The following is a 6100-nucleotide window of genomic DNA, read 5'->3' as shown; positions in this document are numbered from 1 at the left end:
TATAGCCTTTCTAAATCTAATTTTCTTCAAATTGAATCCACTCCTGTAAGTTATGTTTTACATATTTTTAACGCGCTCTTAATATCTCCTTAATTTATTCCTGTTTTCCATTTGTACATTTCAATCACATCAGTTTTAGTGCTTTCAGTCTATCTCCGTAGGAAAGGTGTCAAATACATGAGATCATCTTTGTCATTCTTACGTGTATATTTCCAACACAATGAAGTGATTTACAATTTGTGTACAGTTTATTAAGACATGTCTCTAAATGGTTGGGTGTTTGGACAACCTAAAATGTAATGTTTTACTGTGTGATCGTATTCCTGTCCACATGCTTACACTAAACGTGATTAGCATCTCTATCCAAACTATAAAGCCTAACCTTAGTCTGGCAGTGACAACGTCCTATATCAGCTCACCTTGTAACCTCTACTGACATGTTTTACTCAACACATTTCATTACGGTGGAAATAAATGGTATAAAATACCGACACAATGGAAATATAAACACATAAGCAGTATAATGTGATCCTTTATTGACAACGTTTCACCCACGCAGTGGGCTTTATCAACTCACAAACAGAGCTACCTGAGTGTATGTATGTATGTATAATGTTCGCCAAGACCGGAGTCCTGGCACGGGTCTAAATCTTGCGATGACCCGTCTGGTCAGTTCATCTGGTGCATCTCATAAGAGACAACACCGTATGTACTCCTAACTGTGGACACTAGCGAGGAGGAGGATATGTCGTTATCACGGGCAACAGCTTGTCTGGTTCGTTGACTCCATGGTACACTAGTATAGCCGCAGTCATCTCTGTGTCCCCCTTCGGGAGGGGACATCAGTGCTAGTTGCCTGCGGAATGTCTCAGTAGCTTCGCATTCCAGAAGATAGTGTATTAGGGGGCGCTGGACAACATGCTGGCAGTGCTGGCACATCTCCTCAGCCTTGTCTACCATCATCTTGGCTGTGGGAAAGCCCAAACGAAGCCGATGGATGGCGGTACACTGCGCTCTGGACCAGCTCCTATCATATGGAGGGGTTCTCCCTGAGTCGTTGCTCGGTACCACTGTTGAGATGGGGTATCACCTAGGACCTCCCCCATAAGCTTCACTGCTCTGGCAGCTACCAGTTTGGTCCGTTGTAGGCTGATGGGGACAGTAATCTCAACATGTGGATAATCTGTTGCTGCCTTGGCTGCATCATCTACCGCCTCATTTCCCCGGATGCCAGCATGGCTGGGGATCCAGTTCAATGTCGATCTGTTACCCTGAGCTTCTAAGGCTGTCATTATGCTCAGAATCGATGTGATGAGGTGAACATTGTCCTGTGGTTGGAGATGGGGGAGGGCATTGATTGCAGAGGTGGAGTCAACATGTATAACAGGTCGGAGTCGATGTCGTAGGGCATGTGACAATGCCTACTGAATCGCCACCAGCTCAGCTTGAAGGATCGTGCAGTGGTCAGGGAGTCGCCAGCCTTGTGTGTGACCATTGTGGTACAGTCCAGCTGCTGCTCTCTTCCTGTCAGGGTCGACAGAAACATCTGTGAAATACACTGCACATGTGCGTCCTTCTGCCAGTGCCATGCTTGTCTCAGCATGATTGCTGAGGGTGTCTTGACTGCAGAGACGCTTAGCGGTAGGTAGTTGCATGACGCAAACATCGGCCGGATCTGGGAGCCAGGGAGGTAGTGGATGATACCCAAGCAACAAGAAGGTCACAACTCTTTTCAAGTAGTTGTATATGCAACAGTTTCCGCCCAGCAGCACAAAACGAACGAATCCAGGAGCAGTCCGTGAAGAGAGTTGGATCTTGTATCATGGTTGCCAATACCCGTCTTCTCAGTGGGGTACCTTGCTGCTGGTGCAGAATCGTGGCTACTTTGCAGGCGTTTACGTATCTTACTCTGTCAGCCAGGGAAGGAAGCCGGGCCTCAGATCTGAGACATACTGTGTTGGTCCAGATGGGGGCCCCAAGCATAGTTCTTATAGCCTGGTTTTGTGCGACCTCCACCCTTTGCCTGCTCTGCGGAAAGAGATGAGCTAACGCCGATGCACCGTAGTCAGTTAGCGAGCGAACAGCTTGTATATAGTACAAGCGAAGTACGTACTTCTTTTCTCGCCCCTGCATGGTGCCTCGTCATGGCTCTCATGGCGTTGAGTCTGAGTAGAGCACGGGACCTGACATACTCGGCCTGTTTCTGAAAGGTCAGCATTTTATCAATGTAGATTCCCAAGTATAGGTAGGAGCCTGTCCACTCAAGTTCTATATCCTGAATACGTAATCTATTCACAGGATCTGGTCCCTTGAACATCATTGCAAGAGATTTCTCACGATGTTGAGGCCCAGTTCCTTGCAAGACTGCGTTATTAGGTCCAAAGTTCTCTGGGCCTCGCTCCAAATTGCCTTTCCCATTCACTACGAGTGCGAGATCATCAGCATAGCTGAGGAGCTGCGTACCACTATGAAAGGGAAGGCTCACAAGTTCCTGCATAAGGACGTTAAACAGGGTAGGAATGAGCACACCTTGTGGCGTGCCGTTTTCCAGACTGACACAGGCCTGCCTGTCCCTAAGGTAGGGCTCTATCCAGGCCAGGAGGCGTCCTTTGATTCCCTTCCGAGCTAGTATTGCTAGAATTGCTGTGGGGCTGGCTAGCTCAAATGCCTTCTCGAGGTCGAGGAAGATGACGATACTAGGTTTCTTGTTACTATCAGCAATCTGGCTTAGTAGGGTGGTTATGCACTCTGCTGTACCCACTCCTTTGGTGAAGCCAAATATGGGATGATGAGGCGGTCCGGCTTTCCATAGGAGGCGGTTTAACGCCATCCTCTCAGCAGTCTTGGCTAAACAGCTGGTCAGCGATATGGGTCTCACACTGCCTGGGCCCTTGGGCTTTCGAATTGATACAATGGTAGCCTTCTTCCAAGCTGCTGGGAGTGTCCCGGCCCTCCACGACTTGTTCATGACGTCTAGTATGGCCTCCAATCCACTCTGACCAGCCCATGCAATAATGGAGTACGTAACACCACCGATGCCCGGGGCAGTGTCACCTGTGTTCTTAATGGCACGTCGGAGTTCCAAGTCCGTGAGGTCTTCATCAGTCACATCTTCAGATTCACATGCAGCTTGTATTGTTAACTGGCGTTGTGGCAGAAGATCCGTCTGTATATTAGGGATGTCCTGTGGGAGCTGAGTGGAGGCTCCCCTGGAAGTGAAGAGCTCCAGTTTCTCAGCTTCCTGGGATGGGTTCGGGTGTGCTGGTGGCCTCGGCTTGCTCTTGCCAGTTGCTATGTTGAGCTTGCCCCATATCTCAGATATGGTGGTGTGATGCCCGAATGTTGAGCACCACTCCAGCCATTTCTCAGTGTTTACTCTGAGGGGGACTCTGCGGGCATGCTGCACAATGGCTCTCAGAGTATTCCTGCTCTCTGCTGTAGGCTTACCCTGTATAGCTTCCTAAAAGAGTTGATGCGGTGGTTCTGCTCCCGCACCTCGTCGTTGTAGAACCACCAGTCTCTTTTGTGAGTGCGTCCTGCGGACTTCTTTGGAATTGCGCACTCTGCTGCCTGGATGAGAACAGTGATTAGCTCCTGTTCAGCCGTATCACAGTATTCGGATAGAGTGTATGTGGACCACCAGTCATGAAGAGAATACTGGAACACCTTCCAGTTGGCCCTCTTTACGTCAAATCTAGGAGGCAGCACAACTGTGGGAGGCCTGTTGATGCAAAAGGTGGTGATCACTGCAAAGTGGTCACTGACAAGGTTAGGATGAGTTTCCCATGTAGCTCCCGCTGCAAGTTGTCTTGTCCGGAAGGTAAGGTCGAGGCGGCCGCCCAGCAGGTGTGTTGGGTCTCCATTGTTTAGCAACTTTACCTCTGGAATATCGTACTGACCATCTTCCGGAATACGCTCTGTTGTTCCGTGGAGTTGATTGTGTTGTTCTGGTTGAAGAACGACGGCTTCTATAACATAACTGAACCCCCTTGCCAAGAAACTTCTTCATCGATATCCCACATAACATAAGAATCGAGGAACACTACAGAAGGTCTACTCATATATTTATCCAATCTCTTTTAAAAGCTACCCAAGTTTTTAGACTCTCACTCCACTAGGAACATGTCACATGCAGCTTTCTCCACCTGACCCAGCATTCTCATTCTATAAACTCACGTATGTTTCACTCAGGTGATAGGTAAGACACATATGCAACAGTTAGGTATCTTTATTTCGAAACGTTTCGCCTACACAGTAGGCTTCTTCAGTCGAGTACAGAAAAGTTGATAGAAGCAGAAGATACTTGAAGACGATGTAATCAGTCCATCACCCTTAAAGTTTTGAGGTGGTCAGTCCCTCAGTCTGGAGAAGAGCATTGTTCCGTTGTCTGAAACAATATGAAGTTGAAGTGACAGGATGGAGCCTTTATATAGTGCCAGGAGGTGAGACGTAGGTTGCTTTGGGAGGGCAGGTCCCTCTCAAACCCAGCCGTTCTCACTAGTAGAGGTCGAAGTTGATGGTCTGTACCAAGATACCCTTGTGTTGCAGTGTCTGACAGAATGAACATTAAAATGGTATAAAATACCGACAGATTGTTACTTGAAGACGATGTAATCAGTCCATCACCCTTAAAGTTTTGAGGTGGTCAGTCCCTCAGTCTGGAGAAGAGCATTGTTCCGTTGTCTGAAACAATATGAAGTTGAAGTGAACGAACGAACGAACGAAAGTTCAGGTAAGATCCCAAATGGGATGAGCGGGGAAGACGGGACAGACGAAGAATAGTGGTGGAGAGGAGTGTTCTTAGTCGTAGAAATAGAGCCAGGGCTTAACCCAGCAGCAAAGGCGATCGTGGGACAGATGTTGAAAAGAGAAATTCCGGTTCTTCTGTTGGGACTCCGGTGGGGTGAGCTGGGAGTAAGGGACTTGCGACCTTTAGAGCTAGAGAGGAGTGCAGAACTGAGTCATGTCTTAACCCAAAAAAGCTAAGGCGAACGTGGGTCAGAGAATGGTACCTGTCTTAGAAGGTACCTGTCAGCGGATCCAAGGTTATTTGTAAGTAGGGTTAGGAGCAGGATCATGCAAGGAGTAGAAAAGGTTGTGTTGGTTTGTGGGTCTGCGAATGTCTTCGTCAAGGAGAGAGGTCCAGTAGTCATGTCGTGTCTCAAGTTTGTCTATCTGTCTATCACTGAGCCTCTTCCAGTACAGATTCAGCGCAGGGACGTCTAACTGGGCATGGAGAGACTCGCTTGTGGCGAAGTCCTCCCATCTGACATCAAGCACCCAGCGCAGCGCCTTGTTCTGGACACGCTGCAGTTTAAGTAAGTTTGTTTTTGCTGCAAGAGAGAGGGCTAGAGGAGAGTAAGTTATCAGAGGACGTATTAGGGATTTGTAGAGGTGTAGTTTGGTGCGTTGAGAGGCATGTTTCAGCTTGTAGAGGCCCGCAAGGGCCTTACTAGCTATTGCATGCCTTGATTGAATGTGTCCGTGTAAACGAAGAAGGTAGTCAAGATTAACGCCAAGGACAGTGACAGATTGTGTGATAGGGAAGTAAGTGCGGGTGTCAGCTGTTCTGAGTTCGACAGGTAATGGAGGATCACGTTTCCTGTAGTTAAAATACGTAATGCTGGATTTTGCTGCATTGGTTTTGATCCTCCATTTTTGTTCCCAGATGGCTATCCTGTCAACCTCATTTTGTGTTTTGTGTGTGAGTGTATCTATATTGGCATGAGTGATAAGTTGTGTAATGTCGTCTGCATAGGCTAGTGTGATGGAGTTGTGGTATATAGGTGTTGGAATGTCGTTAGTGTATAAAATGTAGAGGGTAGGGGAAAGGACAGATCCCTGGGGTACTCCAGCATTTAGTGTGAAGTAGTCAGAGTAACAGCCTTGGAATTTGATTCTCATGGTACGGCCGTCTAGGAAGTTGCAGAGGAGTTTACGAGTATTGAGAGGCAGGTTGAAGTTAGTGCAGAGTTTGTACTTGAGCCCCTCGTGCCACACAGTGTCAAAAGCTTTTTCAACGTCTTTTGCAACCAGGGCTGTCCTGTTTCTTTGTTTTGTGTTTATGTGGATGTAGTTGAGAATGATGTTAATGGCATCC

Source organism: Cherax quadricarinatus, chromosome 8 (genome assembly GCF_038502225.1).
Source record: "Cherax quadricarinatus isolate ZL_2023a chromosome 8, ASM3850222v1, whole genome shotgun sequence".
NCBI classification, from domain to species: Eukaryota; Metazoa; Arthropoda; class Malacostraca; order Decapoda; family Parastacidae; genus Cherax; species Cherax quadricarinatus.
This window is presented reverse-complemented; position numbering follows the sequence as displayed.